The sequence below is a fragment of the Triturus cristatus genome, chromosome 1_2 (assembly GCF_964204655.1).
Source record: "Triturus cristatus chromosome 1_2, aTriCri1.1, whole genome shotgun sequence".
In the NCBI taxonomy this organism is placed as follows: Eukaryota; Metazoa; Chordata; class Amphibia; order Caudata; family Salamandridae; genus Triturus; species Triturus cristatus.
In genome coordinates this window covers 98,031,364-98,056,549 of record NC_140580.1, presented here as the reverse complement: position 1 = coordinate 98,056,549, position 25,186 = coordinate 98,031,364, and positions in this window count along the sequence as shown.

The following is a 25,186-nucleotide window of genomic DNA, read 5'->3' as shown; positions in this document are numbered from 1 at the left end:
GTGTAACTAGGGGGTGAAGGGGACTTGACATTTAGCTCTACATGTGGAGACAAAAAGTCTGGGGGGTCAAGTCAACCTAATCCCAAATCATATCTAACATCCTATGTTTAAAGAACTATGTTATCCACAAAGGAAGGACTCTCGGACAGAATCTATTCTATACTGACTGTGCGTGTGTGTACAAGCGTCTAAGTGTCTACACTAAATGCGAGGGCAGGAATCTTCCATAGTAACAGGGCTATGAATTACTTGTATTAAGACAGAGAAGCCGGGCCCTTTGCTTGGTAGCTGGAAGAATGTTTACTTAAACTACTAGGCAGGAATGCATCGGCTGAGGGGGAAGCAGATAACTCGAAGGTGAAATACAGTTCTTGGCAGAGAATAGGCTGATGTCAGGCTTCATGAGCCGCGCAGAGAATGAGACAAAGTTCATGGTCACAGATGCAGGCTCAGACTGGAGCTTTCAGAGGCAGAAGGCAAGAAGAGTTTTGATGACAGAATTAGGGCCTACTTGCTTGGACTGTAAAATGGCATAAGTGAACCATATAAAGCCGGTGGCCTTTTGTACTTAGGAATGGAATATCCGGCCTATTCATGGTGGATCTGACAGAGGACATGTTGACGGTGGACGCACATGTGTTTGCGTCTTCATAACTGGAACTGGAGGGAACATACATGTACTTGTGATTTATACATGAAACCGTTGGGGTCCAAGATAGGGGACATAACTGATCATGAAAATCCATATTTCCACATTCCCTCCTTGTCCCCTACTTGCCCATCAAGAGACATCAATCTTCATTAATCCATCGATTTGTTCATATAGCATCATTTGTTCTTCTTTCTTCTTCCGGGGTCTTGAATGAAATCTTGGTGGTGGAATACACGATGTGGCACACAGACCACAAATCGCTGGTCCACATTGTAGACATAGACAGCAACTGAATAGTATGAGAAGGCCAATACCTAGGAAGGATAGAACTCTCCACCCCCAGGCTGATATCACACTCCAAAACCAATTGGACCAAGTCCAAGTGCCTGGGTTCTGGTGTATCTGGCTTACAATCTTGTGAAGGCGAGTTATAGCTTTATATACAGATGGCGAATTCTCTGGTATGAATACGCAGCAGCTTGATCCGATGACCCTACAAGCTCCGCCCCTATCAGCCAGGATGACGTCAAGGACAAGACGATTTTGAAGCACAACAATCCGCATAGCAGACTGTTCTTCTGTTAAATTGCCTAAGGCGGAAATAGTTTCATTCACTACTGCTTCAAGGGTTCTAGTTAATCTACGTATCAGCTTACTATTGGTAACTGTACCTATATAGGGAAAGATGCCTTTATTGAAATCTACATACTTGTCCCATGCCGTCTCAGTATAATCGACAATTGGGAGATCTCTCCGCTCTCTATTGTGTACTAAATGAATATTTCTATAATAATCAGGAGGAGCTAGGAAAACAGGTGGCAAAAGGAATGCGATGTAGCAGGTACCATCCCAATCTAGAGGTAGACGCATATATGCAGTCTGACCACATATAAAGTAGGAGTGGCGATAAGCTCTGAACGAGGATTTGCCTTGATCACTGAATTCTACTGTAGTAGTGCATTTACTATGGCCCATATGTATGGAACCAACCTTTCTTACACACAATTCACCTTTTGCTGGGAATACTGACATGGTGGGTAAGACTAGTTCAACTTCGGATACGACATTTAGAATCATGAGATTAGGTGTAAAATTACCTAATCCATATACTTCATTTTCTAGATCAGTTCCTGTTCTTTTGGGGCGACCCTCCTTGTCAGGGTAGCAGACCTTGAGTAAAACTAGGTTTAGGTTTCCCCATACCCACTGATCTTGGAAAACTGCGGTGTCTGAGTCTATGGAATTGATTAAGCTAAACCATGCTCCACAGGAGCCATTATGTGTAAACGGATGTGGAAAGAAAGGCAAGACTCCTTCATAATTCTGATAGGGAGGGAGTCGGCCACACACCCAACAATTAGTGGCATTACTAGTCTGATGGGAATGATGTAACATACTAATGAAAGTGTTATTGCGCAGCGCAAGTCTATAGGACAATTCATGCGGGGGTAAGTCACTAAAAGAATGTTCTGCAATAACATTGTGAACATTTCTGGCAATAGGGTAATATATGTGCAACAGCATACTTGTAATAATTATTAAAAGACTTAAGGAAAACAAAATTAATAATGTCACTATACAATGGCTACGCAGTGATTTACAATACGCCTGTCGTTTCATCATTTTTCGTGACTGTCCATGATTCAGGTCTAGAGGATACATGTCAGAGACAGATTCAACCGCTTCACCTAGGAGAGGACTTAAACAATCAAACCGTCTGACGTTCTAGGCCTCAACTTAACTTTGTAGAGTTCGCTTTCAGTTTTTTCCACCAAAGGAAGTTTTGAATCAGTCTGTGAGGGAGTGCAGGGCACAATGTCTATATCCGAGGATTGTCCATGGAATTTCTTGATATGACTTGAATGAATCCAGCCCTTGCGGCCCTCAATCTTCACGGCTGTTCTTGTGGTCAGCAGAACCAACTTGGGTGTCTTCCACCTGGGCTCCAGCTGAGTCTTTCGGTCGAAATTTCTCACAAATACAATATCACCCGGAACTACGTCATGGGGTTTCACCTCAGTGTTGTCGGGAAATGCTGCAGCAACCTGTGAACGACAAGATTGTAGTGCAGACATCAAGGAAGCCAAGTAATCTGTCAGCATATTACAGTCAATATCAGTTATTTTGCGTGGTATAGGCGTCCCCCACATATTTGGTGGTCTGCCGAAGATCACCTCATACGGGGATAGCCCTGTTCGAGAGTGTGCTACCATTCTCATGTAAAAGAGTGCAACTGGTAATGCTACTATCCAGTCGACACCTTTCTCTCTGCATATTTTGGACAGTCTGATTTTCAGTATCTGATTATGTCTTTCTACGAGACCTGCTGCTTCGGGGTGTCGGACACAGTGGAATTTCCACTGATATCCTAGCAGAAGTGAAACATGTTTCATTAATTCGGATGAGAACGGCTGGCCGTTATCTGAGTAGACAACACGTGGTAAACCGTATCGTGGGAAGAATTCTCGAACTAACTGTTTGGCAGTAGTCGGGGCAGTGTAATCTGAAACCGGGTATGCCTCCGTCCAACGGGACAGAGCGCAAACAACTACGAGAACATATTTGAATCCTCGACATCGTTCCATCTGGATATAATCCATCTGGAGGACTTCAAAAGGGTGATCAGGAGGATGAAATCCACCCTGTTCTACGGGAACGCTTTTTCCTGGGTTGAACTGGCAACAGATCATACAGGTACGGACTTTTTGTTTGGCTGCTGCTCGTAAATGTTTATTGAACCAAATGTGTTGAATGCTGTCTAGCATAGCTTTCTCTCCTAGATGCGCTGGACTATGGATAGTGTTAATAATGACTTGGACCATTGAATCAGGAAGGAACCATACAGACTTTTCTTTCATCATCCATCCTTGGTCCGTTTGGATCCCTCCTAATTCAGTCCATTTCTTTATTTCGTCTGGTGTAGCATGTGTCTGTATGTCAATTACGTCAAGAGTAGGATCTTTAACTGTCATACAATGTGTCGGCATCGGGACTATTGTCTTTGTCATGTCGGATGTTTGTGTTTGAGCAGTCTGTTTAGCTGTTCTGTCCGCTAAATCATTGCCTTGAGAAATGATATCAGTAACCTTCGTATGAGCCTTACATTTCATAATTGATATTGCAGTAGGTAGATGTATTGCATCTAATAAGGCATGAATGAGGGGTCCGTGCTGAATGTGGGCACCGTGGGAAGTTAAATAACCTCTCTCTCGCCACAGCACGCCGAAGTCATGTACAACTCCGAATGCATAACGTGAATCAGTGTATATGTTGACTTTTTTACTTGTGGCTTGAATACAGGCTTGTGTCAGAGCAATAAGCTCTGCGGCTTGAGCTGACAAAGTATTTATACGATTTGTTTCAATGACTTCAGTATCTGTTGTGACTGAGTAAGCAGCCACCAACTCTCCTGTACTTGTTCTCATACATGAACCATCTACATACAATGTCAGGTCTGGATCTGACAATGGAACATCTGTCAAGTCTTGTCTAGGTTTCGTCGTTATAGTAATAACTTCAATACAGTCATGAGCTAGTGGATCTGTTCCGGTTACTGGCAAAAGTGTGGCAGGATTCAATGTGTTACAGCGTCTGATTTCTATGTGTGGCTGAAACAGTGTAAGTTCGTACCCTGTGAGTCGTGCTATAGTCAAGTGTTGTGTTTGCGTTCTATTTACAAGAACCTCTACTGCATGTGGTACTTGAACTGTCAATGGATGTCCTAACACTATGGCATCGCTTTGTCTAATTGCTAAAGCTGTCGCTGCTACTGATTTCAGGCATGCAGGCAAAGCCTGAGCTACGGGATCTAATGTACTAGAAAAATAAGCACATGGTTTGTGTGCTCCTGCTTGTTCCTGTGTGAGTACTGACAAAGCAGTACCTTTGCGTTCTGTAACAAAGAGTGTAAACTGTTTTCTGTAACATGGCGTTGCTAAAACGGGTGCTTGACATAAAGCTTTCTTTAAGCTTTCAAAAGCTTGTGTATGTTCCTGGGTCCAGGGGAGAACAGTCGATGTGGCTGCCTCCTGGGTTGTCAACTGAATGAGTGGTTTTGCTAGAAATGCATATTGCGGGATCCACTGTCTACAGTATGAAGTGAGGCCTATGAAAGCCCGCACCTCCTTTTGTGTCTTGGGTATTGGCATGTTAGCTATTAACTGAATGCGGTCTGGTGTAAGCTGCCTTCCCTCCTTGGACAGCGAGTGTCCAAGATAAATAACTCGCTGGACACAGAATTGCAGCTTAGAAGGGGACACCTTGTGCCCCTTTTCGGCTAGAAATTGTAAAACTGTCAGTGATGCTTTTTCACATTCAGGTTCGCTTCGGGCGGTGATCAGCAGATCATCGACGTATTGAAGCAGAGCAGTGTTAACTGGCATGTGGATACTGTCAAGTTCTCGTTTCAGTGCTTGGCTATAGATGCTGGGGCTTTCTGTAAATCCTTGAGGTGCGCGTGAGAATTTGAAGCTACGTCCATTTAAACTAAATCCGAATAAATATTGGCTTTCCGGATCTATTGGGACGCTGAAAAAGGCATTCTTGAGATCGATTACAGTAAAGAATGTTGCTTCGGAATCAATGGCTGTCAGTAATGACGAGATATCTGGGACCACAGGGAATTGTGGCACAATGCATTTGTTTAACTCGCGCAGATCAATAACCAGTCGATATACTGGCGGGGCCTTAGGATCTGTTCGTTTAAGAATCGGAATTATCGGGGAATTACATACATTGGAGTCTGTTTCTACAACTACTCCTTGGGTAATGAGCTCGTCAATGATTTGTAGTAAAGCCACTACAGCATCTGGCGGTAACTTGTATTGTCGCATTCGTGGTAGCACCACTCCTGCCTTTAATGTGACTCGATATGGTGTAATATTCATGCAACCAACATCAGTAGGGCCTTGTGCCCATAGATGTGTCGGTAAAGTCTGCAGTCGGAGATCCATGTCTCTAGATACATAGTGACCTTTAAAATCACGTAAAAACAATCTTACTCCTTCCGGAGAACAACATATTATGGCTCCTAGAGCTTTTAACGTTTTTATTCCTAATAGATTTTCTGGACATGATTTAGTAAGCAATAAATCTGTAGTTCGGGTCAGAGGTCCTATCGTAAGTGGCAGAGGTTGTGACACTTCATTAACAATAGGTTTTCCTGAAAAACCAAGGGAAATATTTTGTGAGCCTGAGAGGGGTGCCCCTGGAACTTCACTACGTTTTATGGTTGTTCGACTTGCCCCGGTATCGAGTAAAAAATTTCTGTCTTGGCCTAACAATTCACTATGTATATAAGGTCCTTCTTGGTCTACTGGTATCTCGATAAGGGGTAAGTCAACTTCCCTCTCTAGGCTAGTTCATGCGTAACGCTGGTACTCAGGATATTCATACTGTGCGGTCTGATACATTTGTCGTGTTGTTGTCTGTGTGGCAGCAACAGGCAACGCTGGTGCGGCTGGCACGAACTGTATTGGCTGTTGTGCGGCTGGCATGGCCTGGGCATGCTGCAGAGCTCCTTGTTCATTCTGATCTTGTCTAAGTGGCCGTGATCTTTCTTGTGTTTTACCTATGCTGATATTATGTTTTAAAACTGGACAATCGTGTACATAATGACCTGCCTTTTTGCAATAATTGCATGTCCCTTTTACAGGTCCTGCTGAATCAGAATGTGTCATACCCTTTTTATGTCCTTCAGCTGGAACTGTCTGAGAAACTAGCATTTTCATTTTTGTGTCTTTCATGCGTCTGTGTTCATGTTCTTGTTCCTCTCTAATTCTATTGTGATGATACTGTAACATTTGTAACATTTGTGATGGAGTGTTACCTTGCCAGGTACTCTCGAATTTTAATACTCTATTCTTTACTTGGGGCAGGGCATTCTCGACTAATTTTGTTACAAACAGATGTGGGTATGATTCGCTGCTTGCTTTTATGCCACTATTTATACCAAAACATTTTTCAAATCGGGCATAGTAATCACTAGTGTCTTCATCTTGCTTCTGTTTACAGGCTGAAATTGTACCCCAATCTTCCTTTTTCGTAGTTAATAAACGTGGCAGTACCTGTACTAATAAACCTGGTAATGCCTTAGTTTTATCCCCAAGTCCTGCTCCTGCAGTTCGGGCCTTTTCTTCTGCTTCTAATGCTGACCATTCTATCTTTTGGTCTCCTACCTCCCACTCTTTTTCCTTGAGTTTTTCGTAAATACCAGCAGGCATCAATACCTTCAGTATTGTCATAATGTCGGGATAGGTATACTCCCCCATGAGTAACATGTCTTTAATTTCTCGGTGAAAACCCGCTGGGTCTTTGTCATGACTGGGTACCACTTTCTTCATTTGTAACAATTCTATTTTCGATTTGGGCGTGTATACAAATACGCGCTTGAACTCGTTGTCCTCGCCCTTTATTGGGTGCACTTCTCGTAAGGGATTCTGTCTATCCATGTGATACGTGGTTCTTTCCTTGACGGGCAATGAAACATGTTCTGAACATACAAAAAGAATATATTGCTTTCTTGATTCTAGAATTTCTTTAATTAATTTAGTACCTGAACCTCTCCATCTATTCGTGAGTAATTCAGTCAATATGTCGGGTAAGGGACCAGGATCTGAATGTTGACTCCGATATAGTATAATGAGTTGTTGAATCATATAAATCCCAGCTAACCTCTGTTCATCTGGGGTGAGATTCAAAAATGTGCGTACTACTGTATCATCACTATATTTTCCGGGACTGTCCACCCAATGGACAGCTGCCCTGGCTAAATCTTGTTCATCCATAGAATCGAGAAAATGATAACCCCTTCGTTCTCGGAGTAGTTTGTCAGCTGTTTGGAACGAATGCTCGTTAGACCTTATATGGACTATGGGTGTTGGGAAACCCCTGTTATTGTCTGGACATATCGGGCGTATCGGGTCAATAAGACATCTCGTACTATTATAAGATCTTCTTTTACCTACATATGCTATAGTTTCTGACTGTCCTGTGGGCGGTCCTGACCCTTCTTCCTCGCTTTGTTCGAACTCGTCTACCTCTAATCTCTCTTCGTGTAGGCGTTCTATTTCTTTACGGATCTTTCGGCACATGGCTATTATACAATTTTGTTTATCATGTCTCCCTTCTGATATATTCTGGCTCCATCTTGTAAGAATTTGCATTGCTTCCGGGTCTACCCCCGGTCGGTCTTGATTTCTGATCACACAGTTTATGAGGAAACGTAACAGTTCCCCCTGTATCTCTACTTTCTGGTATTCCATAGCTCTGTGAATACATTCTGGATCTCGCCCTGTTTGGACAAAATGGTATATATTATCTAGATGCGCAGTCATTCCTGGTAACTTCCCTAAATACACTGCGGCTCGTCTGATACGTAATGATGCTAGGGTCATTTCGTCCTCTTTACCGGGCACGGGGTCATATCTGCAATCTATAAGAAGTTCCTTCAACGCACGGGCACTTATGAGTTTGGGTGTACGTGAATGTGCTGACTCTTGAAAAGTAAGTTTATTTATTCTAGGCGGCGTAGAAAAGATATTGGTAGCACCTCCCGTGGCCCCATCTGGGGTGTCGGGTGTGAAAGGATTCGTCGAACGTGACACAGCAACTACAGGTGTGGACACAGCTATAGAAGTAGCTGTAGGAGCGGATGCAGAAACAGATGTGCTTGCCGGAACTTGTGACTCGATTTGTTGCTGTAGGGATACGGGTGCTGGATCTTGGCGTTGGACCTCCCTGGTATGCGGTCTATGCGGGGCGGAATTAGCATATTCGGGAGCTGCGTCATCTAAATATGAGGAAAGAAAAACGTCTTCTGCGGTTCTAGGATGCCCCTTAGGATGTACCTTTATTGGGAACAATGGGGGTGGCAAGTCTTTCGGTATTTCTGGAGTAGCCTTAGGTAATCCTTCGGCCAGAAGGGGGTACATACCATTCATAAGGGCATTTCTTTGTCTGTCTACTTGTTCTGATTTCACTCGGATACCTTCCTCAATTAATAGATTTTCTTGAACTTTATTGGAATTCTCTTTACTCTTCTCTTCCAGTCTACGTGCTTTTTCTGTTCGTCTATGTGATTCTTTACGCCATAATTCAATGGCATCTTTCTGTGACTGTCTGACTTTTCTTTTCCATAACTCTTCTTCTACTTTTATGATGCATTCCGCATCCCAGGTTCCCGCTGTGGGCCACCTCTGACTTTCTGGTAATTCCTTGGTATAGTCTACCCATAAATCAAGAAATAATATGGCATCTAAGCCATGTTTATGATACATGAAGTACCCTGGAGTGTCCCTAGGAGGAATGGGAACGGCTTCTTCGAGTACCCCTTTTCTTGTAGTGATCTGTCTTAGTTTCGAAAAGAACGGCATATTTGAGAACTGACCTTATACTTGATTTTGAACAGACTTGATACAATAAACACGATAATGAACAGTCATTCATACCACAATATACAGAACGTATTTAAACACATTTAACATTTAGACATTAAACCTTTAACTGAAACAACAATGATGATCGTCTGCATAACTAATCACCAAGCTTAATTCTTGACAATAACTAGATACTTCGGAATACTTGATATACTGCTAAACAGTACAGATACACTGCTAAAACAGTGCAGACCGGATTTGTGTACCCAAACCCGTCTTGACCGGCACAACCTATGTGCACGTCAGAAATGCCTCCCCAGCAATGGTACTCACCGGGTAGCTTCGGAAACGGAAGGCCTCAGTAACTTGAACTTGAATCGGACTGGACTCGACTCGACTCGTCGGACACTGGACTCGACTTGGGACTTCAGACACTGGTGGGCCTCTGTATACCTCGGATCTTGCTCTCTCAGCTAGGCTCTGGTCGGGATACTTCGCACTTCTCACCGCCTCGTCTGGGTGTCGATCGCAGCCTCAGTCGCCCCCGCTTGACCGGAGGGAGATACAGGAAATCCTGCTGGTACGCGTTATTGTCCGTCCAGCTGTGGCAGGAGACCGGGCCTGCAACTCACCGCCGGCGCGTGAGATGAGAAAGTGTCCCTGTTCGGGCGCCATTCATGTGGTAAATAATTTTCCTTTACCGGGACTGAATTTGATACAGAAACATAATAAAATAGCTCAGTAAAATGAGAGGCAGAATCCGTGGTATTAGAGGTTCGGAATGGGCTTTATTCCAATACTCGATTATAATCGGATGCTCCAAGTTCCGTCACCACGAAGGTTCAGGAAGTGAAGTACATACATTATTGACATGAAATGGCTTTTATAGAACATACATTACAATGAAGCGAATACAGTAGGCGTAACAATTGATAAGGAAAATGACGATATATCTACGTAACCAAAAAATGGGTGTAATAAGGAGTAAAAAGGAACATAATTGGTTGTGATGTCATGTATAGGTGGATCTATAAGATAATACTTGGCATAGATGCGCGCGCAGCATTATGACGTGTGATTGACGTGTAACTAGGGGGTGAAGGGGACTTGACATTTAGCTCTACATGTGGAGACAAAAAGTCTGGGGGGTCAAGTCAACCTAATCCCAAATCATATCTAACATCCTATGTTTAAAGAACTATGTTATCCACAAAGGAAGGACTCTCGGACAGAATCTATTCTATACTGACTGTGCGTGTGTGTACAAGCGTCTAAGTGTCTACACTAAATGCGAGGGCAGGAATCTTCCATAGTAACAGGGCTATGAATTACTTGTATTAAGACAGAGAAGCCGGGCCCTTTGCTTGGTAGCTGGAAGAATGTTTACTTAAACTACTAGGCAGGAATGCATCGGCTGAGGGGGAAGCAGATAACTCGAAGGTGAAATACAGTTCTTGGCAGAGAATAGGCTGATGTCAGGCTTCATGAGCCGCGCAGAGAATGAGACAAAGTTCATGGTCACAGATGCAGGCTCAGACTGGAGCTTTCAGAGGCAGAAGGCAAGAAGAGTTTTGATGACAGAATTAGGGCCTACTTGCTTGGACTGTAAAATGGCATAAGTGAACCATATAAAGCCGGTGGCCTTTTGTACTTAGGAATGGAATATCCGGCCTATTCATGGTGGATCTGACAGAGGACATGTTGACGGTGGACGCACATGTGTTTGCGTCTTCATAACTGGAACTGGAGGGAACATACATGTACTTGTGATTTATACATGAAACCGTTGGGGTCCAAGATAGGGGACATAACTGATCATGAAAATCCATATTTCCACAGCCCCCAGGCGGCGGGAGGACCAGAGCGCGCCAGCACCACCGCGTAGGAGCGAGAGACGACTCTCGGTCCCGCAGTGCAGGAGAATTCCAATGGTACCAAACAACAAAAATCCCCTCAACACATACCAACGGGGGAAAATGAAATGAACGCAAATAAAAGCAAACGCTGCAACCAGCAATCGAAAGTATTACACAGCGAACGTGTCAGACTGACGAAAGGATTCGCTAGCATCTAAAATAACAAACCTTGTCCCAAGACCAATAGATTCAAGTAATAAGCCCTGATAGGGCACAATAGAGCATCAAAGTAGTCACAAAGCACATAACAAAGCCCCCCAAACAGTAGAAAACCCTGAGGGGACTTAACTGGCTGCGCAGCAGCGAAGAAAGAGGAGATCTGGACACTAACAAGGGACTATCAGTTACTGGAAAGGCCCTGATTGGACAGTTTTCTCTCTGTTGATTGGTTGTTGACACAATGTTGTTGACTACTTTTTTTCCCTATGGTTCATGGGAAATGTAGTCTTTGTTGTTCTTTCTGTGCTGCTGATGAATTAAAGTGGAGAAAGAAGGCATAATCCTCGCCTCCAGTCCTGACATAGAATTGAAGTAGACCTTGACGTTTTGAAGGACTTGTTCTTGCTCATTTCCCCAGAAGAATGTAACTCCTTTTCTTGTTAGCTGTACAATAGGCTGTAGGAAGGCACAAAAGCTTTGAATTAATTGTTTTATAGACATTGGTAAAACCTATGAACCTATGTGCCTCCTTCATAGACTTTGGGGATGGCAATTCCAGCACTGCTTTTATTTTTTCTGGATGCATGCTAATGCCTTTTCCAGAAGTCTCAAACCCTAAAAAGGTTATGCTGGGTACTCAAATAGATATTGCTCCACTTTAGCATATAGAGAGTGCTTTCTAAGGCTTATGAGGTCTTCTCATACTTGCAGTGGGTGTGTTTCAACTGTGCTGGAGTAAATTAAAATGTCATCAAGACCCACCACATGGACACATCGAATACATCTCAAAGGCGGTTGTTCAAGAAGTGTTGGAAGGTGGCATAGCAAGGTATTCAAAGTGGTAGTAACAGGTACAGAATGCTATCTTCCACCTATTCCCCTCACTAGCTAGCATGTTTCTCAAAGTTCTAATTTTGTAAATATCTTGGCCTTCTTGATTTGATTCAAAAGAATGGAAATTAGGGAGCGAAGGTATCACTTTTGAATAATGATTGCATACATCTGCCTCTAATCTATACACGGTCTCAAATCACCATTAGCTTTTGTCACAAAGAAGATAGTCATTTCAGATGGTGGCATCAAATGTCCGATAAATGCCTTTCGGATAGTGCTGCTGGATTTTGTCTTCTTTCACGGTGATTGAGTGCATTCTTCCCTGTGGAATTGGTGCTCCATGGACCAGATCAATCCTGTACTCATACTCCTGATGCGGAGGGAACAAATCAGAGCCTTTCTTCCTGAACACATCTGAAACATCTTATAAGGATCTGGTATAGCAAGTTTGTCATCCTTGGCCATATCTACTTACACAGGCATTGTTTTCATAAGGCAAAACAAAACAAAGACAGGATGCTTCCTTGAGACGGTTATTGAAATAAGGGTTCAGCGCAGGAGCTTGAAGGAGACCTTATGTCCTTCCCAATTAAGCTGGGGATTATGACATCTGTTAGACCTGTCCTACTTAGGGTAGTCTCTCCCGCACCTTTTTGACTTTTGCCTCTCATCTTTGTTGGATAATTTTGTTGGCCTTGGGACTCTGAGAGCTTTACCACAGCTAACCAGCACTAAAGTGCATGTACTGCTCCCTTAAACATGGTAACATTGGTGTATACCTGATTGGCATATTTGTTGTACTGGTATGCCCCTTGTAAAGTGGTATAACATATACCCAGGGTCTGCTCTTCAAATGCTACTAGTGGGCTGCAGTCCTGATTGTGCCACCCACAGAAGTAGCCTTTCAAACCTGCCTCAGGCCTGCCACTGCAGTGCTTGTGTGTGCAGTTTACTGCCACTTCGACTTGGCATTTAAAACTACTTGCCAAGCCTTAAACTCCCCTTTTATTACATATAAGTCACCCCTAAGGTAGGCCCTAAGTAACCCTAAGGGCAGGGTTCTATGTAGGTTAAAGGTAGGACATGTACCTTTATGTGTTACGTACCTTCCTGGTGACAAATAGCCTATTTAGTTTTTCCCTACTGTGAGGCCTACCCCTCTCATTGGCCAGCATTGGGAATTCCTTAATATACTTTTAAGCTGTAGTTCCTGATCAGAGAGGAGTAGCTTTTGCATGTTTGATATGTTTGAAATGGTAATGATAAATCCTCCTTACTGGTTAAGTTGGATTTAACATTACTGTTTTCAGAAAGCCACTTTTAGAAAGTGGACATTTCTCTGTACGTAATGCTCTTTGTGCCTGACAGCCTGTCTCCAATACATGTCTGTGTAACTTCTAGACTTTGTGTGTTCCTTCTAGACAGCTACAAACCCAGGAAGGTGAGGCTCATCTGCATTCTGTGCACTCATCTGCATTGTGATTGGTCTTCCTGGGCTGGAGGGAGGAGAAGTGGCTCACACTTACATCTGAATAGGCTGAGTCCTGTCCTCACACAAAGCACTGATTTAACCTCCAGGGTTAGCCTGTCAGACATTACTGGGCTGAAGGGGATCCTTGCTCATGCTAGAGAGATTTGAAGTCACCCCTTACATCAAAGTCACTTTTGGGTATACGTATTGGGTCTCTGACCCCCTCAAATAAGACACTTCTGGATCTTGAACTGAAACTGTGTCAGAAGGAATGAGCTGCTTAAAGGACTGAACTGGACTGCTTTTCTGGAAGGACTGCATTTCTGCTTGTTGCCCTGCTGCCTACTGTTCCCTGACCCTGCTGGAAGGAGCGCTGGACTCTGCCTTCCCTCCAAGTAATCTCCAAGGGCTTGCTGGCTTGCCTCCTGTCCTTCTGAAGTCTCAGGGATACAAAAGACTTCCTGTAATTCTGCTGGTGCTGCTGGACTCCATCTTCTGTGAGTCCTACTCTTGCCTGAGGTGCACCCTCCAAGTTCTGCGCCTCAGAAGTGAGTTCTGCAGCTGCTTTCATCAAAAATCAATGCATTGCACCGACTGCATGAGAAATTCGGCCGCATCGCCCTTCGACGCCGATGCAGCGACTGCCTGACAACAGCGGTTTCACAACTTGCATGGCTCGACAACAAGGCTCTGCGCAGCTCGATGACAACCCATTGCCTTCACTTCAGTAAAGCTCGATGACGACGCAGTGACCCGACTGTGTGCAAAAGATCGACTCATCTAGTCGTCAGCGTCGACTCTTTGTTGCATTCAAGGTACTTTGTCAGCGGGCTCTGAGTGGGTCCTGCAGTCAGCCTGCCCTGTATTGTGGTCGGGTCTGAATTTTGGATTTGCACCGGTCCCTTGCAACATCAAGTAACCTTTTGACCGCTAGTGACTTCTAAACACTATTTTTGCTTTAATCTAAGAAAATCATATCTCGACTTCTACTTATTGGATGTTTGTTGTTTTGGTTTTATTTTGCTCATATAAATATTCTCTATTTATTTAAATCTGTGTGGAGTCTTTTTGTGGTGTTTTAATTGTGTTACTCTGTGTGTGTGTGTGTGTGTGTGTGTGTGTGTGTGTGTGTGTGTGTGTGTTTGTGTGTGTGTGTTGCACAAGTGCTTTACACATTGCCTTTGTAGATAAGCTTGACTGATCACTGCCAAAATATCAGAGGATGAGCACAGGTTATCTTATTGTATATCTAGCTTACCCTGACTAGAGTGGTGGTTCCTGCCAGGTCTGGGTGCATACCTTAGCCAACCAGGAATCCCATTTCTAACAACTTTTCAACCAGATTATTCCCAGTCCCTTCCCATTCTTAATTTTGTGGCAGAGACACATCACTTTAAAGGACACTCTCTTCCTCACAGCAAGCCGGTGTAATTTGACAAGGGCTAACCCAATGGACAACCACCTTGGGATATTAAGCAGCAACTGTGCTGCCACATTCTGCACTCTCTGGAGTTTTGCCAATCTACCCAGTGAGGCTCCTAGATATAACACATTTTAGTCGTCTAGCCTGGACATGACCAGTGCCTGGACTACTGATTACCTGGTCACCTCTGGGAGAAGCCCAAGATTTTACTCAGCATTTCCAAAATTCCAAAACACTTTCCCACTAGGCATGAGATCTGGCTGTCAAATGATAGATCGGCATCAGACTAGATGCCGTGGTTCTTCACTTTCAGCTAGGGAATCAGTACTGGCCCAAGTACATCTGGCCACCAAGCAGAGAACCAGATAGATGGTTGTTTTCCTACTAAGAGAACATCTGTTTTTTCGTCATATAGCTTGAGGCAACTCTAATCCATCCACTCCGCTAGATCGGCCAGATAAGAGCTCAACCGAACTGCAGATGCTCCCTCATCCTGAGACAGGGAAATAATAAGCTACGTGTCATTGGCATATGACACACTGTTAAGGACTTGATTTAAGGGTTACCATCAGGACAAGAAGGTAACGAGAAGAAGCAAAAAATATCTGTAGGGATGAGAAAGGGAGTTTATGCTATAAACAAGTTAAATAAAAAGACGTATTGATAAGGGGTCAGGAGCATGGCATTGGTTACTCACTAAGGATTTGGGCCCTGTTTACGAGTGCTCAGGAGGGAAGGTGCCATTTACCGCACCTGGTAAAATTAAAGTGCACGGGGTTTGGAATTTATTCAGGTGCAATACATTTCACCTTTTTGGAGTGTTGGAGAATAACATGCATGTTTTGGTACTTGCAGACCCCAATGCAAACAGTGGTTAGGGTAGTGGTGGAAAAGTCCAGCCCACTCCTAATTAGGGCTATGGAGCAAATTATCCAGGCAGTAAATCAGGCCACATAATCCTTAAATCCAATGAAATGTTTTAAAAATTGAGAAAAAAAAATAGAAAAATGACAAAAGTTTAATTAATAAAAACTGCCATGCAGCAAATGTGCAGGCTTAAGATGAAAGGCACACTGAGATATGAAGCATAGCTACTGAAAATCTGTGAATTGTTGAAGAAAACCCATTAAATCACAGCTTATATTGTAAAATGTGAAAGATGACAGCCGGTAGCAGCAGTACTCACAAGAAAAATAGCTGAAAATCAGAGACACACCAAGATAAAGAAAAAGAATGGTGGCAATCTTTTTAAGATAGACTGTATTTCTGATGAGGATCCTGCTTCTCTCTCTCTGTCAAACAATACAAGGATTCGAAGTTCAAGTGTCCAGCTAAAAGGGAAAAACGGGGAGAGGAGTGTGAGAGAGTTGCAAAGCACATGCTACTTGTCTACCTCAAAACTTCAGGATGGAGGTTGTAGGCACAAAGTGGCGGTCGGCACAGGTAAGAGCAGTGGGGTGAGGCAGGGATGGGGCGGGGTAGGGGGTATAATTTGACAGACGGCGGGGTAGGTAAAATTAAATACAAAAATTATTAAAACCACTTACCTTGCGCTCACTGCATCGCCATTTCTGACCATTTCTGGTTGTTTCCCCCTTTTGTGTTTTTGTCTCAATTTCTTTGGATCAAAGTCTATTGAAGAAAAATTGTGTCTGTCCCCAGAAAATAAGTGACAGTGGGCCCCACTCGCAACCACCAGCTCAATTTAAGCACTGGGTCCGTTATCAGCAATGATTCCCGTTGGTTTAATCTTTAATACTTGAACCACTGAGTGAATTCTCCACTACTCCTTCCAACTCTAGAACCTAAAACGGCCCTACAAATTTGAGAGTGAATTTTGAACCAGTGTCTAGAAGCAGCAGAAATGTGATGTCCGACAGGGGCATAGCTTGGTCAGTGATACTGGGAGGGGCGGGTTGAGCTTCCGATTTTCCGACAATCATGCTGGCTTATCATGTTAGTCATTATACGAGAAGCAGCGCATCAAGGGGTTAGAGGACCAGGGGTAAGTGAAAACAGTTTACATTGTAAGGGGCACTCAAAGCATAGTATTTTGTAAAATAGCCATGTTTTAAGACATTCAAAACAGAGATGAGAGCGTGTGTTTTTGTCTGAGTAATTAAAAATCCCAGATGAAAGACACCTTAGCATGTCCGACTAAAAGCTCCTGTACCCAACTATCTCTTAAATAATGCATTTATTAGGGGAGTGTAACCCTGATCTCCGACTTGATACAGAGGGAGAGCCTGTCTACGACCGTCTGCCTTTTCTTGGTAGCTATCTTGGCAGCCAGTAAATGTCTATGTATGTAGCCCTATGTGTATAATATTTTACAATACGTAAGAAACTGAAGCAACCTTACCTGGAGTGATGCAATGAGGAACATATGTGGGGGAAATCCAAAAGTGCAATAGAATGGATATGTATCCAAGGAGAAATGCTGGGAGTTCTTAAAAGCAAGTACCACAAAAACGTATGCATCTGATGGCAGTACATTGATGACATTTGTTTCATCTGGCAAGGCACAAAAGATTCAGCTAACTCTCTCCTTCAATGTTTGAATAATCATAACCATTATTTGAAATTCACCATGACAATGACCAATCAGAAAGTCTCATTTCCACATACATCTATTAAAGCAAAAGAGAGACTAATAAAGAATAAGGTATATAACAAACCTACTGATACCAACAACTTACTACATTTTGAGAGTGCAGATATATGTGTGCTTCGGAAAAATGTGTCCTTGGGGCAATTTTTAGGTCTCGGCTGGCGATAGCAGCGTGTATGCGCTGCTCTCTGCATTCAAGAGCTTCTTGAAATCACTACAGCTGAGGAAGGGGACTTGAAGCCCCGCCCCCTCTTCCCATTGGCTCGCGTCATAGCTTAGGCTAAACGCTGGCATTCTATTGTTAAGGAGGCTTTTTAGTCCCTCCTTGTTGCCGCCCTGTCCACTTTTGGCCCCGCCCACTGGGACTGGATCTTTTACTGGCGGCAGTACACACACTCCTTTAATTATTAGCTAGGCACTTTTTTCCCCATTTGTGTAATGTGTTACATTAACAATCGGACGAGCTTGTTGCCCTCGGGGTGGAAAAAAAAAAACTTACCTCTGCAGCAGTGCCACTCGTCACTGCTTTTGTGGTAACTTCAAGGAGACTCGTTATAGTTCTTTCAGTCTCATCATTTCAGAATGGAAGCATTTTCAATGTTCTATACAAGGAAGCCGTCGTTGTTGCTGATTTATCTTACACAAACAACAACCATTGGCAAAGCCAATAGCCCTGGCTTGTTGTAGGTGTAATGTTTCTTGCTTTATCAGTATTATACATCTGTATGCAATGACAGAAGCAGCAAAATACAAGTTGTCATACACGACCACCAGCAAGGCTCCGTGCGTCTTAATCTCCATGTCTATCCAGCTGCAGGGCTGACTGTGGCGTTACAACCAGAACTGCAGAATTTGGAATTTGAGAACCATGATTGAATCTCGGCGTGCTCAAAATCCTGTGATTCTGGGCACATCACTTCTCCCCGTGCCTCAAAACATGAATGTGATCTTGTGTAATTTAACCGGTGCTCATGCACAGGTGGCATGGGAGGCCTGCTGTGCCACTTCTTTTCAATCTCCTGGCACTTGGGCCGGCTCCTCAGGCGTCTCTTCCGGCCCCAGCTGCACGAAAAACCTCTTGTGTGACTGCGCAAGTAGCCGCTCTTCCTCAGACTTTTCAGGTTCCTGCTGCTGCACTTTGTCTCCAGGGAACACTTCAGCTGAATGCTGACGATCCTCGCTGCCCCCCTGCTACTCCACTGCCGGGGTCTTAAATGTTGCACTTGTGTGTGCCCCCGACCAAGGCTAACAGAGGGCGCCTTGGCCCCAGCACTGCAGTGGTTCGTATTCCTTCGAAAGCGTTTGCCTCGAGGTTAACTGCAAACGTGAAGCACTCTTCAAAATTTCCCCACGCAGCACGCTGTTTATTTGCAGTCTGCACCCATTATTGTGTGCCACTGTGCTTGTGCAAATTAACAAAGCAGTGCTTTCTTTTCGCTACATAAATAAAAACATCCCGATTTTGAAACGCAACAGTCACTTTATTTTCAGGCGCCATTTACGGGTGCTTTCTGTTGTACATGTTTTGTGTTTAACGCACTATTCCTTTATTTATAGCCTGTAAGATTTATTGCTCAATGTTTCTCATTTTTGTGCTGGAATGAGGGGAAAATGACTTAATTGGCGCTAGTTCAACCCCGATGCGCAGCAGCAGGGCTGTTTCAGAGGTCATCCTTCTGTTGCTCTTCCCCCCACATCTGTGCTTTTATGGCTCTCTCGCCAGTGTGCCTGTCTGCTCCGTGCATTTCCCCCACCTGACGGACCGGGCATGCTGTCTTGCTCCTCTGTATTCTTTCTGCTCTGCCACACATTTCACACACAACAGGTATTTATTTTCTCACATGAGCGCCTGCCGAGCTGGGCCTCTTTGCTTCGCTAGGTGGCTCTTTTCCATAAATGAGCTCCCTGCCGAGATTTATGGCTGCGTCTGCTACTCCACCCTCCTACAATGAGCCATTAGACTTCACATGTAATGTCACCAGGGCAGTGTCATACACCCAGGACACTAGCAGATCAAGACTTTGTATTTAGATTACTGTGCATTTTGTATGTCTGAGTTCTAATTCTATTTCAAGAAACATGTTTAGAGTTTGCATTTTTAAACATTTGAAATGCTGCTGAAGCTTTATTCATTATATCTGCATTCGCCACCTAAATTATGTTTAAAAAGTTATTTATTTTCCAAGTCATGGGCAAGGGATGGTTTAATGTGCTGCATCCAATTTGTAATATCACCTGAAACCCTTCATTTAAGTATTCTTTCTGGCAGCATCTCCAGGACCTGTGTTTATTTATTTTTGGAAATGTTGTGGCGGTTTCTGTCTGGTAACTTTGCATCCAACAACTTACTAAGGCAAAAACAGGCCCTGCAAACACATATAATTTTGACAGTCCTCCTGCAGCTGTTTTTACCGTTACTTATAAAGGATAATAAAGTACATTCAATATAGCCTTTGCACATGGGTGCACATTAATCATTGTCACCTAATTACACTCTACTAAATACCAGATAAAGACATCCCATATAAAACCACTATGCCACATAGCAACCGTCCATACAAATACACTCCACACCATGCCACATAATTCTCATCAGCATAATTTCACTCAAAATACCACAGTTCCACGCCACGCAATTCAGCTCCACGCATTTCCATTCTGCACCACATAATTCAACAACAAACCACATAATTCAAATAAACACACTTGCACAACAAATGCATTCAATCCACACCTCAAAATTCAACATCATGTCACAAAATTCAACAGCTCACCACATAATTAAATTCCACTACATACCACACCACAAGACAACATACCAATACACATATTTACACTCCATAACACTCAATTCCATTCTACATAATTCCAGCTAATTTAATACCACATAATTACTATCCACATAATTCCACTACCCAAATACACACACTCACTATTCCACACCACACAATTCCACAACTAACAAGTTCAATCCAATCCATATAATTAAACTCCACACTACATACATCCACTCCATAAACAAAAAACATTGTCATTTACAACACCATTAACTCCAACTTTCACTAATGGGAGACCAATGCATTGCAAATGCTTGTGTTATTGTACTTTGTGGCAGATCTGCTCCACTGTATCTCTTGGGGCTCTACAAACAAATTCGGTGATGAAGAGTAAATTGTATTTTTCTTGACAGCTTTTTAATTAAAGAGTTCTTCTCTTTAATTTTCTGTAATTCCCATAGTTGAAAAAAAACAAGCATTTGCAATGCAATAGGTCTCGAATTTCGCGAGTTTGAGCTATTGGCAAGTGGGCTGCTGGATGCTGTTGGCGTAGGAGTAGTTGATCATAAGAACTTGCAGGAGACACATGTGAACTCTCATTCAACGTTGTGTGGTGCAGTGTGGCAGAAGTGCGGTGAGCGGCAGCCAGGCCTGAAAGCACAGAGGAGTGCAGCACGGTAGCTTGGGACAGAACCAGGGTCCCTGGTGCTGGACACGGTGCAGGTGCAGATAGGCGCAGCTGTGCCTGCTCCACGCATCCTTTCATCATCCGTTTTGCAGCTGCCATTACGTAGTTTGTGGGAAAGAGGAGGAGTGCAGGGTGCCGTGGGCGGGAAACGGAAACCAGTTATGTCACTTCCTGTACGATGGATGATCGGAAATCCAGTGACGTCCCTTTCTGTGCAGATGGTTGATAGGAAATTAAGTTCTCTTTGTAGGTTTCTTCTTCTGCCTAGATGTAAGCCCTCATTTATTCCCCATGCTTGCAGTGCAATACTGCAGGTTAAACATTCACACTACACACATAGCCAGCGCACCTTTGTGCATGACGGCGTTTACATGCATGAGCACATTGAAGCTTGGTACAATCAGACTACAGCATTAGTTCTGAATTGAAGAGATAAGAGTTGGAGAGATTGCGGCTCTTCTCAAGAGTACATATAGAAAGATAAACTGTTTTCAAAGCCTGAGTTCTATACGTTTTATCTTGAGTAACACAGATGCAGGCCATGGAACTGCTAAGCTCAGCGTTTCATTATTGCAAAATATCCAACATAAGGAATAACTGAAAACTGGTAAATATAAAACTTTGCATCACTTTGCAATTAACACAAAGGTGTGTTATTACCATGAGTGCTTGGCGCTGTACCTGTGTGTGTTCCATCAGTGCTTGGCGCTGCACTGTAATGGCATTCTGGTAAACAAAACATCTCTAGGGTAAAAATCTTTCACAACAGTGCACATAATTTGACAGATTATTTTTCCCTTCTTACTACCATACTCCCATTGGTGCACTGTAGTCACCAGCAAGCCACTTTCGTCCTCATGAGAAGGAATGACGGCAGCCATTTCACCAACTCTCTGAGAAATACGGCTGGGTTTGGCAGGTACCATGCATGCAGTTGGAACAACTCGCAAAAAAAAAAAAAGCATTACAAATGCAATAGGTCTCGCCTTTCATTAAGTTAAAGCCATTTGCTTTGCTATACAAAACCATTAGCAAAGCAAATGGCTTTAACTTAATCAAAGGCGAGACCTATTGCATTTTCAATGCTTGTTACTTATAAGACATTACTGGTCTAGCATGCAAGAGAGTAAAATTAGGCTGACAAACTAACCAAGAAACTTACCAACACTTCCCCAAACATACATTTGAAAAAGGCAAGTAACAATTTTCTTGATCAACTCTTTGCTGCCTAATGTGTATGGGTATGGCATCTAGAAATATCCTAGTGACTTTCTTTTCTCAGTGCCTGCTACATACTTAGCTTTGCTAGTGCTCCCTGTACCCTGTTTGTTCTGGCTACTTTTGAGTGTCTGGATCTGTGGTCAAATCCCATCCTTGGAGATAGACACCTTTGCCTGATCTCAGTCCTACTAGTCATTTATAACTGTCCCCTTTTCCCTCTTACCGCCCCTCCAACCATCACCCAGACATCTTCAAGTGTTGTTTAAACAACCAAGCACAACGGAGCTTTTGGAGTTCCAAGTCGCTTTTCAATTCCCCAAACCTCTCTCTCCTGTTGCCTTTCCTCGTCCCTAGCCACTCATCAGACTAGGCCGTGAACCTCCTGGCTCAGGGCAGGGACAGAAAGCCTCCATTAAATAGATAGGCAGTGCTGCCAAACATAAGGTTGCTGTTGCAGATCAATGAGACGAAGTCGAGGTAAGAGACAAAATACTTTGGTATACGGGTAACAGAGATCAGCGCTCAATTGAGCACCAACGTGCAAACCTAGAATCCTCCAGCCCCCCACATTCTATTATGGACACGAGGTGGACACAACCATTAGGGAAAGCAATAGGGGATGCACATGAAATGGAATAAAAATCAAAAGTTTACCTTGCAACTTAGAAATCAAGCATGAATATAACATATAAGACTTTTCCATAAGGCAGTCTCGTTCTAGGCATACTTTAAATTTGGTGAGCAATAGATTCATTGCACCCTTTATTATCGTCATATCCTTGAACTCGTGTCTTAGTATTTGCACTCATAAATTCCTCAGGACTTGGGCAATCATTCAGATGCTCAGGCACATCACTCATTACATCAAATCCACATTTATTGTCGTGATTGAGTCCATAAATGTCCTGCTGACCATACACCTGTTGTAGTATCATCCCTCGATGATCAGACATCATTTTAGCCAGTCTTTAAAACTCCAACCTTTCCCATCTTGTGTAATGACACTATTTTTGTTGATCTTCACTACTTTCATCTATTTGGTTCCCTTTTCTGCTCGCCTTGGCAATCTTATTCTGACATATTCTCGTACTGAGATATTAGGCAAGGTAACAATATGCAAAGCGATGCAAAGAGAAGTGACCCTGCTCTTATTCCGCAATTTGGTTTTAAGCCACCTTGGAATAATGGAAGAAGATGGATGTCTTCCCCTGAGCAAAACAAAAGGTGACTGAATTTGGGGTTATTTTATATGCCCATTGTCTGTCTCGTATCACTAAAAGGAATGGAATATCCCCAATCATGGCCAAATGGTACTTTTGTTTCAAGTACCTTTTGAACGCTCCACCTGGCCATTGCATTCTGGGTCGTAAAGGGCAGACCTGATATGTTTAATCTGATGTGTATGTAAGAAAGTGGCCATCTCAGAGGAGAGCCGCAAAGGGGATCGCACTCTATATGTGGTAGGAATGCCCAGGCTCTGAGACTCAGGCAAATGAACGTGAAGGGGGTTTCGGAAGCAGTTGGATTCTCAGTCGGTGAAGCAGTCAATAGTGACCCATTGGAAAAATGTCACCCAACCTACATTTTGTGATTGGTCGAGATGTTTGTGGTAATTGAGTGTCATTAAAATGCTAGTGCATGATCTTCCGGATGAAAGGGGTACATTTGGGACCATCTGGAAATCCCTGATAGACCATCTCAGGAATGGGACACCTTCCCTCATGCCCAAGGACCTTGAGGGAATGAAATGATTGTGCAACCACTGACTAACATTATGGTGTCGTAATAGGAACTTGCAAGGTAGACCTAAATGGATTAAGGCCCTTGCTACAAGATAATCTCTAAATGTTGATCCTTGTGCAAACAAAACTTTGCACAGGGATCAGAATTACAAGTCATGTGATAATTATTACATCCTCACAGATTCCCCTGATAAATTCCGACAGATCAAACCTGCCAAAATTTATCAGGGAAAAAGGCCCTTAAAAAAGGCAAAACATTCGAAATGTAGTGTTTTAAATACAGATTCCATATGTTATGCCTCATTTTAAAGTTGAAGGCTCGGACTAGGAATCCTTTATCACTAGTGATAAATACCTAACCATCGAGGGCCTATCAATTCTAGTTCTGGTGGTAAACCAATCCTGCAAAATATGTATCTATCAACATGTTATTTTTGCTGTGCTGTAAGGTGGGAGAAGACTGTAGTGAAGGGTTCGGAGGCACCAAATTTCTGCTGAAACTGTATTCTGTCTATAACTATTTTGACTTCCTTTTGGCTGCTTATGATAATTGTGTTTCTTGGTAATATACCAATAAAATATTATGGGAAAGATCCAATAGAAAATTCACAAGTGAAGCGAGACAGGTATCAACGGAAATGAGTGTGTTAAATACAGTAAACTTATTCTCCAACATATATAGTATAACATTTTCATTGTGAATAACTAGTTTTAGTGACCATGTTGGCATGATATACGGATTATTATAATCAACAAGGAAAACAATAGCAATAAGCTCAGTGTCATATGCAGCATGGCGCCTAGGCATAAAGCAACGTGATAATATGGTAAAAAGCACTTGATACATTTCAGAAATAAGGAAATAAGCTGTGTGTGTGTCAAGAAGGCCACTGTAAGGAATAAAGAAAAGAGGATTATAAATAAACCTTATTTCATTCTGGAAGCATGTTTTGTCTATTATTGATGCTGTTGCATCACATTATCCGTTTACCCTCAGTTTTATTGATGATCAACTGCAGACTGTTGCCCTCGTCCAGGGCGTGGGGGGATACCAGCACAGTCAATGATCCACCAAAGAATGCCAAGGTCAGTACGATTGGCAAAGAGTGGGGAATAGCGGGTGCTGCCCGTGGTGGGGCACCTTACGGGGGGGGGGGGGGGGGGGGCAGTCATATACATAGGGATTTGGGCCTAGGGGGAAATACAATATAAATAATGAGCACCACAAGTTTTGCTCTCTGTGTGTCGCCAGCCAGAGCACTGACGTGACCTTATTTATACCATCCGGTCCGCGCCCAGGCCAGAGGGTTGAAGGCA